Genomic DNA, 13046 nt, shown 5'->3' on the forward strand with positions numbered 1-13046 from the left:
GTGACCATTGGTAAAGGGAAGCAAAACTGGCAAATGCAGAGATGAATAAACTAAAACAAATATCTCTCTCTGTATCTGTATCTGTATCTGTGTGAATGTTTCTGTCTGTGTTTGCCTATCTATATTAGAAAGAAGAAAGACTAAACGCAATTGGGGTAAAGTGACAAGCTGGACTACCTAATAATAGCCTTAAATTTGTTCTCAATTGCATAATTTAAAAAGATAATATTTGTGTTTGTCTTCCTCCAGGTATAAAAGAAATGATATCTACAGAAATCCAGAACGCTTCTTTAACCTCTTTGGGTTTTCTCAGGAAGATCAGAGACTTTGGGGAAATTTCCAGAAGGTAAGTTTCAAGTGGCACTAATCTGTTTTCCTGTGGCTTCCTTGCTAGCTTACAAAGTTCAGAACAAAAGAGATGTTCTGTAAGTCAAAAGAGCGGACAAAGGGAGAGCCAGATTCTGCTTTTCATAAATGATTCAGTTAATATCTGAGAATGTAATTTCAATGCGTGCCAAAAACAAGCTTCCTGACACTGAACCCCAGCGTGAGAGCGGTTTACCCCCCCAGTCCCAGGATGGGCAGCTGCAGCCTCGCCCAGCATGGCAGCTGCCCTATAAAATCTCCAGTGTGGAGTAGCAGGCCTGAATGCGTCTTCCTCTCAACATCCTGCTCTGAATGTGAAAGCGAAGAGAGTGGGTTAAACTAACTGATGAAGTCTTGCTCCCAAGGTCACCAATCACAGAAGCAACTCTAATAACCGAGGAAAGGAGACAGTAAACTGAGTAAAGAGAAGCCAGATGAGCTAATATAAGGGAGTTTTTTCACATGGAGAAATAAAATAGTAATAAGGAATAAGTATTCCGTAATACGGCTGAAAAATAGGAGAGGCCTGCCCGGGAAAGGAAGGGCTCTGTACAGCTTGCACGAGGCTTTCGTTAACCTGAGAGCACACTCGGAGAGTTCCCCGTGAGTGATGGAGGCAGCCACAGCGCTGTTGTCTCCTGCTTTAAGCAGCAAGCCGGACTCTAAGCACAATCTTTGCTAACTGCCTATTAGAAGTCATGTATTATTAGAATCACAAGGGGCATGTATTGTCATAGAGAAGATGACACTAAGACAGACTGCTGGCATTTGTGGTTTTACTCTTTTTAAAAAGCCCATTACATAGAGTAATCTTTAATATTTCAGGCATGTGATTACACGATTCTGTAAAGAGGGTGTGGAGAAAAAAGTTTAGATAGTAAGTGAGATTAACTAACTTTTCAGTGGACTTGTCTCACTGGGAATTTGTATTTCTAACTTAATAAGTCATCTATTTCACTTGGATTTATTTGTTGGTAGAAAATAAAACCTAGAAAAGGGAACTTATCACAAGGATAGAAAAAAAAAGTCAGAGGCTTGAATAAAAGTAAAATAGTAGACTTTGGTACAGGACTATGAGCCAAGCCAAGTAGGTCTTGGTAGCAGCAGCCACTTAATATTTTCAACTGGATGGTGCCTCAAGAATGAATGGACCTTGTTCCTTTCATATGGGTGTTTCTTCATCTGAGATTCAAGATCATGCAAGAAAAACTTGGATTTATTTTGGTCATTCAGTTTGGTCAAATTTTCATGATTTCCCTCTTGATGGTTATACTGGAGTAGCAAAAGAAAACATTGAATAGGTTGGAAAATTTTTATCTTCTATGATGGAGGAGCAGTCATCTGGATTTGTCACTCCATCATGAATACATATCATGGAGAATAATTAATCATCAAAAATGAGATAAGGGCTATCATCAGGAAAAAGAGTCCGTATTTAATATTATTTAATACTCATCACATTGTAGCATAAAGGGGGTACCGCCTATTAACATGAGTAAGCTACAAAAACGTGTGGGCACAATGACATTTAGGAAGTCGGTTATTAGCAAATGTCTCTTGGGCAGATCCTTAAAGAATGTCGAAGGACTGCTAGATTGATCAGCCTTTTAACTTGGACACTCAAAAGTCGTATTTCTGAAAGTTTTATGTAAGCTCGAAAGTATGAAATCAACTAGTCCCCCGAAATGAAAAAAACATTATGCTCAAAGAAAGGAGAGGACCGGTAAGAATATAAAAAGACTGGAAATTCACTGGGGGTGCCAAACCTAAAAATCTTTCATAAAGCAAAAACCTTTAAAGCGCAATAAAGTGGTCCTCGCTCATTACGGCTTCCTGCTCCAGGAAGAAACAAATGCAGCTCCTCACTTAGAACCCTGATTGAAGTCCTCAGGATTTCTTCATATTAAGTTCAACCAAAGGCATGCTCGCCATTGATATTTAGTAAATGCTAGTGGAAAAGAATGATTGAATGAATAGTTAGGTTAATTATAAATGTATTAGACAATTTTCCAAGATATGCTTGTTTAATCATCTATTTTTAAATGAGTCGATATCAATTTTTTCCCCTTTTTCCCATATCCTCAAAGGCTTTCTAACGCCATTCTTTTAGCATTGCATTAGGAAACCAAAATGAAACAAACAAACAAACAAACAAAAACCCACAGGTAACTTAAGAGAAAGCTATATCCATCCCTGATAGATCTATTCTAAAGAATTTATCTCTGAAGTTCAAAGCGATCTGGTTTCTGGGCACCAATAAATCATAGCATAATAAATCAGATCCTAGTGGGAGCATTCTAATTTTAATTTTACCTGAGATTTATGAAGTTCCTAATCATATTTTGAGTCTGTTAGTAAAGTGAATGAATAATGGGTTTTATAGGAATGTTTGGGTATTCAGGGAAATTTTCCAAGAACCTTTTGCAAAAACATATTAAAATCTTAGGTGAGATCAGGAAATACAACCATCCCTTTGCTTAACCATCACAGCTCTTCTCTATCTGTTGTGTGTAAGCTCTGGCATACAGATTTTTGCCCATTTGGGATGGTTTATCCAAATAGGAATTAGCCTTCCAGTCTTTAAGTTTATTTCTGACTTCTCCTTGCTAATAGAAGGGCAGAGAATTACTGTCTTCTCAAAGGTGGTTAAACGAACAAGAGCAACAGATTGCAACAAGTAAAGTTCCAAATAGCCTTGTCAGGTTTGTGATTCATATACAAAAGAATAGACATCTACATGGTTAAGTTGCAGTGGCTGTTCCTTGATGATTGACATTTTTATTTAGGAACAAATAGAGTTTCACTTATTCCTGGAAAACATATCTATAAATTAGATCCCCAGATGTCTAAAGTGAGATATGTAATTTCAAGTGAAACAATATTATTGCCCCAGTCCAAGGAGAACTAATTGGATCTTTGCTATTGTCACATCCATGGGAATTTTTTGATAAAAAATACATAGCTTTTTCCAGTTGGGGTTGTCTCTAAAATGTGGCTGTATTGGTAGTGACTGAAATAGTTATTAGATCTGATTCATAGAGTTCTTGGTAATAGAAAAAGCACGCCCACGTTCCCATGACTCAGGCCCTGGGTAGCAAATCTTTTACACCATCAATCTGATGGAGCCCTATTCAGGGAGATCTCAAGCCCTATGGGACGCCTCCTCCTTGATCTTTAAATTAAAAACTGAATTAGAGCACCCAGCGGTGGCAAGAGTGTAAAGAAAGAATGTTTTTATAAATGGCTGTGGAGAGAGTACCTTGGTGTAACTTTCTGGAGACCTATATAGCATGCTAGCAGATGTCTTTAAAATATGCCTACCCATGTCCCAAGATTTTCTTTTCTAAGATTTATCTTAAAGAAATCAGTGAACAAATGAATGAAGATATATGTGCATGCGTGATCACTGGAGCATTGGAAACAGTTGCAATATATTAAAAACACTCTAAATACCTGAAAATAAAGGACTCCTTGTAATACAGTTTATTGATAGAATAAACCACTATATAGTCATTAGTAATGATGCTGCTGCTTGGAATATATCGTGAGAATATATTCACAATACAGTATTAATTTTGAAAAATCTGATTACAGGGATTTATGCAAATATGATATCAATAATTATATGTTACATGTATTATGCATCTTATGTGTATAGAAAAATATCTGAGTAACAGGACTGTGGCCTATTCTTTTTATATATTCTTGTTTTAAATAGAAATAGATGTAAGTATATAAACTGAGAGAATAAAATAGATTGCAAACTGGGGGAAAAGGTCTTCAGTGACAGAAGACCCTCTACTGCCATGAAAAGGCAAACACACATACAGCCTCTTTAATAATGCTTATTGTCCTCGCTCCAGAAGGCCCTTGGAAGCAGGTGTTTCTGTGGACTTACCATGTTTTCCTGGGAATGTAGCTGAGCTGGGACTCCTACTGTCCTAGTTTATAACAGTGACATCTCTTGATTGTTGCTGGTATAGGAAAAAATGGGGGGCACAGGCGGATGTCCACGTCCCAGGTCTCGGTTGAGTCCCTGGGATGCACCCTGCCAAGTGTGAGTCCTTGGCTTTGCACAGGAGAGAATTTAAGAGTGAGCCATAGTTGAGTAAAAGTGGACTTATTCGGAGAGACGCACACTTCATAGACAGCGCGCAGGCTGCCTGGGAAGGTGAGGGAGCAGGAGACACTTCGAGGCACCGTGTGGCTGGTTTTTATATACTAAAAAGTGGGAGGATTATTCCAGCTACTTTGGGAAAGGGGCTGGGCTTCCCAGGAACTGGGCCACTGGCCTCTCTCTGACCCTTCCTGGTTGGCCTCGGAACCGTCATGGCGCCCGTGGGCATGCCACTCACCAGCTAGTACGCTGCAGTGTGTATAATGAAGCTCAAGGTGCGCTGGAGGCCGAACCTCCTGCCATCTCGGGCCTCACGCTCTATTGGGAGTTGACTTTTCCGCCATCTTGGTGCTAATTGCGGTCATTCCTTTAGTGGTTGTGCCCTTCCCCCTTCCCTCCTGTCTGTTGCTACGAGTCATAGACTGGAGGGGCCATAACCACTAGCAGTATGGTAAAAAGCATGGGGGCGGGTGGCTTAAAACTAATATAAACAAAACCAGTTCATCACTTACAAATAAGACTAAAGAGCAAGAATGTGAGATGTGATTTGCCTGGGTTGGGACTGAAGAGACGCTGAGGATGGTTAAAAGCAGAAGCAATGATATACGTGCTGCTCAGTAGCAGGGTAAAGCCGAGATGAATTCTGGTGTGGTACCTATTTGGTTCTCAGTGAAAGGAGCGCATGAGTTTGTTACTGAAAAAAGTGAGGGCAAACAAACCGAACGTTGGAATTTGGAGCAGGTTTCTTGCAGGGCCAGGCAAGGAGGACGGGTGGCTCCTGCATGAAAAACCTGAAGTTCCTGATGGTTTTTCAGGGAAAAATGTTTATAGGCAAAATTTGGGGTGAGGGCTTCAGGGTGTGTAACTTTCTTCTGATTGGTTGGGGGTGAGGTAACAGGGTGCTCCAGGAATCTTGTGCTCAGCCTGAAGTTGCCATCCTATACCTGGGTGGGGACCTTAGCTCCCGCAGAAGAGCTCAAACATATTGTTATGTCTGTTCCTTGAGCAGGAACCAGGACCCTGCCCCAAGGCTGCACTATTGTTTCTTGACTGCTCCTCCTTTGTTTCTGCATTCCTTCCTTCCCTGATTAGCAACTGTTTGAATCTGCCCTTTGGAACTCAGGGAAGGACAAGGAGGCTGAATGACACCTATATCCTACAAAAGAAAAACGGGGGTCAGAAAGGATTTGTACCTGGGAGGACCCCACAGGGTCCTGATCCTTTCAAGCGGCAGTGATGAAAATGACAGATTCACAACCCTGCAAGCCTGCACAGTACAAAAGAAAGGGCACCTGCTCAGGGAGGTGCCGACGTGTTGATCCGGGGACCTGGAACTCTGGTGCAGCCACCATCAAATCTTTGCAGGTAACTGAATGTGCAAGTAAATGCCCTTCAAGCTAAACCCCCTCTCCTCTCATCCAGGTTGTAGATGCTGCTCCTTCTAGAATATTGGAATGTTGATTTAAAAAAAAAAAAACAAAAACCCAAATTACACAACCTCAAAGCTGAGAGAGTTATGCTTTATTCTGGGGCTTTACTGAGGGCTGTAGCCCAGGATTCGGCCTCTCATAGCTCCAAAGAACTGTTCAAAGAGGGAATGGAGGAGCCAGTGTTGGGCCAACTGATGCCCTTCAAAGTCCAATGACCCCCGTTCCTGGGCTCTCAGATGTCTGCCTGTGATTTCTCAACAGATAAAGTACATTCTTTACTAGGCGTGTTTCCCCTAACAAACCAATAGCTCCAGGTAATAATCTCACAATAGCTCAGGCTGGCTTGTTTCAGCCCACCTTATCAGAGTCAAACGCACTGCCCTTCCGGGACCCTAAACATCTTACCTCACCTACAACCAACCAGAGACTTGTGCACAAGCCGATCAGGGACCTTGTGGCCCTACCTTATAAAAGACCCCCACATCCAGCGCTCGGTGCTCACACAGACACCTCTCATCAGTTTTCCACAGTGTACCCCTAATAAACTCCTTTCTATTCTCATCCTTTATATCTGGTAAATTCTTTTACCAACATACATGTCACCGTGTCACCGACTGGCCCCTGTTGTGTCCCACAACAGCCAGGATATATATGAGTTTTTGCTGAAATAAAACCATGTAGTAGACCATCCAAAGATGACTGCTAATCACAAAAAAAAAAAAAAAAGGACATCTCACGTTAAAGGTTTTAGTGCTTTTCTATGGGAAGATGCAAGAGTCTGTGTTCATTGAAATGATTCCTTTGATATGCACCATAACTACCTAGGGCCAGTATTCCATTCTTTTCCATCCAGAATTCCCCTCAGGGCCCGCTGCTGGGGAATGCTGCCATGACTCACGGCTTGATGGAAGGCAACGTTGTTTACTGAAATGGTGGGTAACATTTTCTTTCCACAAGAGCGTGCCATACTGCATGTCGCAGGGTGCAGTGGGCCAGTGCTCCGGTGGTAAAAGATCTTACCAAAGGCAAAGGATGAAAATGGAGTTTATCAGGTTACACTGCCATAGACAGCAGTGGGCCACACAGATGAGCGGTGCCTCATGCGCCCTGTGGGTCGGCTGCTGAGGTCTTTTATTAGAGAGGGTTCCATCAGGTACCGAGGGATCACAAGGTGTGTGACCTGCTCTGCACAAGTCTCTGGCTGGTTGATGTCAAGATAATAGGGAAGGGAGGGTGTCATGAAAGGGCAGGGCTACGTGACTCCAGGAGGAGCTGTGACCTGTTGCTTCCCGGCATTGTATGGATGATCCTCTCCACTGAGGCAGGATTGTATTAGGAAAGGAGTGTTCTTTGTTATCTTTAAAGGGCAGCAGCAGGGAATCTGAGGGGCCTTGGAGCAGGAATCTGCCAGGTGTCTGTGGCCCCCACACTGCATTCATGGAGTGGTTAGTATCCCTGAGGCAAAGAAGGGTCTTTTGCACTGAAGGCTAAAACGGGAGCAGCCCCATAGAAAAAGGTCCCCTGGAAGTCGCTTTTCACTTAGCATTCTTGGGTGGATCTGTGTTGGTGCCAGGAAAGGTTAGGAGTTTGTCTCTTATGAGGTTTTGAATGAGAATCTCTTATCTTATCATTACTGTTATCATGAAAATAATAGCTGGTAACAGTACTGGAGGAAGGACTTCCTATGCATATTACTGGAACTAAGCCTCTTCACAGGAGTTGTCTCAGTGAATTTTCACAGCACCCTATCTACAGTCCTTTGAAAGATCAAGACACAAAGGGGGAGAGAAGTTAAGAAGCTTGCTCAAGGTCATTCAAATTGAAAGGAGGTGGATGTGGAATTAAAATCTAGGCAGGATAATTCAAATCTTAAGCTTTGACGGCTCTTCTGACTCTGTGTCGAATAGAACACACTATCATGTTTATTTTTGGTGACTGTTGTTTAAAGCAACAGTACTAATTAACAAAGACTGACATCAGATGTAACCTAGCCAGATCCCCCAGGACTCAGAATTTTTATTTTTCAGATGATATTCTTTTGTATTTTCCATAACAAAACAGGGGAGCTGGTGAGTTACAACCCCATTACTCAACTTTAGTTTTCTTCTTTTGCCCTAACCTGAGGAATAAATACATCCGTGAGAAATAACAAGACGTGAATGAACTCCATAGCCTCAGAAAGGAAAGATGTCCAAAGCATATAGCACCGTCTGGGAGCATCGTACCTGACGGGGGAAGTGCACACTCTAAGCCTGGGGTATTTGCTAAGTCGTAACCGTTTGGAAAACAGGTGAAGTGAAAATCACCTGCTAAGTCTCAAACACGCCACAGCACGTTTCAGCTGAGAATGCTTAAAAATAAAATACCGGAGAAGGCAAGCTCTTTGAAGTTACGTTTGCATGTGATCTCGTTTTCTACACGTGCGAGGTGAGAGTTTCCTTCAAGGCTGCCACTGTCATCATTAAGCCCCACTCACTCATTCAGTAAATGTTTATTTGACATGTACATCGTGCCACGGAGCCAGGCACGGGGGCTACCCAGGTGGGTTAATGCTCTCTTCTGTGGAGGGAAACAAGGACAGACCCTAGGAGCTTAATATCTTAATGGTATACGGTAGAGATGAGGGGAACAGATGCACATTAACATAAAGATATATACGCTTGCCCACATCTACGCATATGCTTTCTTGCCACGCTGCCGGAGAGAAATATCAATCACGCTGAAGATATTAACAGAATGTCTGGGTAGCTTCCGCCTGGATCGCGGAAGACTTCATGGGTGAGTTGAGTTTTGAAAAGTTTTGGGGAAAATGACAAAATAAATCACGGTGGTACAGAGTATGGAGACGTTTTCTGTTTTGGCAGAAATAATGACACAGAGGATCTGAGGAGTCCTCAGAATCTTCCAGGAGTGCAATTTGAATTAGGAAACAGCTCAGGTGAAGTGGTTCGTGGAGGTTCAACTATCAGGATTGATGTGTTTGTGTGTGTGTGTGTGTGTGTGTGTGTGTGTGAATATTTGTAAGTGGAGTCTAAATAAGACAGATCAAAACACCCTCTCCAGGTCCTGTCCTTAGAAGCTAAAGCCTTTGTAGATGAGATAATGCATAATTATTATACTTAATTCTAGCAAAAAGAAAAGTAAACCGAAATCCCTTTCAAAGGCTTTGACTTTAAATCAAACTGGGATAAAGCCCTATCTTTGCAAATTACTTTTTAAACTTTAAAAAATTACTTCTCTTGCCTTCAGGTCCTTTATGCAGGAGGGCTGGGGGTCAATGCACGTAAAGAACTTAGCACACTGTCAGACACATAGTTCGTGCTCATTAAATGTTAGCTGGGTAATTATCAGTAATCCTGCTTTACTGTTTTATTAAAATATGGCGTAAAAGTCATGCCCACTGACTGATGCATAATAATATGCAATTTGGTTTTTGCTTAAAAATGGGTTTATTGAAATATCACCATATCCAGATATTGGAGCAAGCAGTGTGGAATGATAATGAATCAAGCTGAGTCCTTACCTGCAGGGGCATCGGTGTCTGTCAGAACCCATTTTCAACTAACCACAACAACTAGCAGGGGGTCCTGCTTTGTGCCCTGATTAGTTCCTTATTTATCTATCAATTCCTAAGAAATTCAGGGCTCTCGGAAGCATTTTTTGGTTAGCAGAAAACAGTTCAAAATGCCTCTAGCACAGTGTACTCTTGAAGCACTTTTGTACTTAAAAAAAAAAATTATGTTCCAGTTAATAAAATACTTTTACCTTCATTAAGATGTGAGGCTGACAAGAAGCCTGTGAGGTAAGCCCAGAGCTGGAGGGGATGAATGGAGGGGTGGAGAGATGAATGGAAGAAACTGGTATTTCAAGGCTCTGAATGGCTTGCCCATGGTAACAGAGTCATCCAGTAAGACAGCAGGAATGTCTTCTGCGTTATGTTGCCTCTATGGAAAAAGGGTGAGTCGCCCGTTATTCCTTGGATAGGCAGAGCCAGCTCTAAGGAAGCATCTGAGTCTCTGGCGGGTGTGTGAACGTTTCAGTTTTCTTCCTCAGCCACTCCTTCCTGTCTCTAGTCAAATATTCCCTGCTGCTCCTGGGCTGCTGGACAGCCACAAAAATCACACCTCTGCTCCCTCCTTGTCCTTCCCCTTTGGTCAAAAATACTGTATTCTGCAATAACAATAAAATGTGGAGTCTCCACGCAACGGAAAATTATTTCACAATAAAAATGAATGAAGTATTGGTCTGTCCTATGACTTGGATGAAACTTGAAAACGTTCTGTTGAGTGAAAGAAACCAGACACAAAAGATCACATATGGTATGATTCCATTTATGTGAAATGTTGAATATGAATATGATATGGATATAGTTCAGTATGTTCAATATCAACTTGAATACAGAATAAGAAAATCTATAGACACACAAAGCAGGCTAGTGATTGCCTAAGGCAGACAGAGGAGGATGGGGAATGACCAGTAAAGGGTAGGGAGTTTCCTTCGGAGGTGACCAGTTGTTTGAAAATGGGACTGTGGTGTGGTTATGAATATACTGAAAAGACATGGAGTTGTGCATGTAAATGAATGACTCAAATTGTATGTGAATTATAGCCCGAGAGAACTATTAAAAAATAATAACAGGAATGGCCAAAATTAATGTAACCATGTCTTGTGTGTATGTGGTAAATACTTTGCATATATCAATATTTATTTCTTAGTTTACCCTGTAAACAACCTTGAGGCTGGCACTATTTTTATTTCCATTTTCTAACATGCACAAACTAGGAAAGAAGAGTTAGTCATCCAAGGTCACACAGTTGGTGAATGGCAGAGGTCGGATCTGAACTTGGGAAGTCTGGCTTAGAAATGCTGCTCTCTTAACACACACTAATCCCAGCCTTCCCCCATCGTTGTATTCTCTCTGATCTGGGCACATGGGAGTAGTGACTGTGCCCAGATCTCCCCTGTGCTCTCCCTTGCATTTATTCCTGTGTATTCTTCCTTCCCATTTATTTATTCCCCCCCCCCCAACTTTGAGGTGTAATTAGTATAAAATAAACTGGATATATTTGAAGTGTCCAATATCATAAGTTTGGGCAAATATAAGCCCTGTACGACTATCACCTCGATCAAGATAATCAACATAATAAACTTGTCCATCATCCACAAAGGTTTCCTCATGCTCCTCCATCCTCCTTCCGTTTCGACCGCTCTGCCCCAACTCATTTCAAAACACTCTTTTTTTTTTTTAACATTTTTTATTGATTTATAATCATTTTACAATGTTGTGTCAAATTCCAGTGTTCAGCACAATTTCAAAACACTCTTGATCTCTTTCTGTCCCTAAAGATTCATTTTTGTTTACTAGAGTTTCATATGAAAGGAATCATACAGGATAGACTCTTTTTTTTGTCCAGATTCTTTCACACAACATAATTATTTTCATACTTATTCACGTCATTTCAAGTCTCAAAAGTCTAGTTGTTTAACTTGCTGCATAATATTCCATTATATGGGTATACTGCGGTTTGTTTCTTCCTTCAGGTTTTGATGTGTTCTTGGATTGTTTCTAGCTTTGGGCTGTTGCAGTTCAAGATGATCTGAGTGTCGGTGTACAAATCTTTGTGCAGGCATGTGCGTTCATTTATTTTGTGTAAATAGGAGTGGAATACCTGGATCGTATGGTAACATTTTACATTCCCACCCGCTGTGTTTGACAGTTCTAGTCCCTCCGTATCCTTGGCGATACTTTTTGCTCTTAGTCATTCCAGTAGGTGTGGAGCAGTATCATATCTCATAGTGGCTTTTATTTGCATTTCCCTAATCAATAGTGATGTTGAGCATCTTTTAATATGCTCGTTTGCCATCTATATGGCTTATGGTTTATTTGCCATCATTCTTGTTTGGGTTGTCTTTTTTCTTACTATTAGGGTTTGTGAGTTCTTTGTGTATTTTGGTTATGTCTTTGATGAGATACATAGTTTGCAAATATTTTCTTCCAGTCTGTAGCTTAGCTTTCCCTTCTCTTAAAAATATCTTCAAGAATTGAAGGTTTTAATTTTGGTGAAGGTCTATTTATTATTTTTTTTCTTTTGTGCATCATGCATTTGGGATTGTATCTAAAATATTTTTGCCAAAATCAACATCATGAAGATTTGTCTCCTGTTTTCTTCTACAAGCTTTATAACTTCACGTTTCACAGTTAGGTCTATGATCCACTTTGAGTTAATTTTCGTACAAGGCATGCTGTATGGAACCAAGTTCATAGTTTTGCATATGGATATTCAATTGTTCCAGCACTTTGTGTTTAAATGACTATCCTTTCTCCATTGAATCATCTTTGTACCTTTATCAAAAAACGTCTCTTTTTCTTTGCCTGTCAAAATCCCACTTATCCTTCAAGGTCAAGTTTAGATGCCTCACTCTCTAGAAAACTACCCCACATTCTCCTACTTAATATGTTTGCATTCACTTATGGTCAAGTAAAAAAACAATCATCTATTAATAGTGATTATCTCCAGCTGTGGATTTGGAATGACTCATTTTGGCTAATGTACTTTGTCAGTACTATCTGAATTTTCTACCATCAGCATTTATACTTCATAGAGAAAAAAATAATTTAATTTTATGTATTTATAGTATATTCCTGGTGACACATTTACATAGTTTTTTGTTTGTTTGTTTTCCTTTGTTTTGAGCAAATAAAACCCAACCAAACTGAGATATACATACACACATTCTATTGGTTCATGTAACCAAAAAATTCTCAGAACAGAGGAGCTTCAGGTTCGGCTAGATCTAGACACCCAATAGCTAGTAAGCGGAATGTATCACGGTTAATCTCGTAGCTCTGTTCTCATCAGTGCTGGCATTTTCTCAGGTGGTCTCTCCTGTGTGGTGGCAAACAATGACAGGTTTATGTTACCCTGGCAACATCAGTGGATCAAGGGTAGTTTCTTCCTTATCGTCCTTGTAGAAAAGCCTGTGGTTGGCCAGCCCCGAGTCACTTTGCCTTCTCAACAATTATGTTGACAGACTGACCAAGTTATTTGTTACCACAGAACATTAATATTCATCATTGGTAACATAACGTAATGTTAGGTGGTCAGCCCTATCTTAGTGTCTGAGGTTGAAGT

General features: G+C 40.8%; 1 protein-coding gene across 5 annotated transcripts in view; it reads left to right on the top strand.

Annotated features, from left to right (window-relative positions):
* LRRC4C (leucine rich repeat containing 4C) overlaps positions 1–13046 on the top strand; it is a 1083236-nt gene that overhangs the window by 900161 nt on the left and 170029 nt on the right. For all 5 annotated transcript variants that reach the window (XM_074372152.1, XM_074372154.1, XM_074372153.1 and 2 more), the window contains exon 5: positions 250–346. The gene's annotated coding sequence lies outside the window, so the exon portion shown is untranslated. The remainder of the gene's footprint in view (positions 1–249; positions 347–13046) is intronic.

Source organism: Camelus bactrianus, chromosome 10 (assembly GCF_048773025.1).
Source record: "Camelus bactrianus isolate YW-2024 breed Bactrian camel chromosome 10, ASM4877302v1, whole genome shotgun sequence".
In the NCBI taxonomy this organism is placed as follows: domain Eukaryota; kingdom Metazoa; phylum Chordata; class Mammalia; order Artiodactyla; family Camelidae; genus Camelus; species Camelus bactrianus.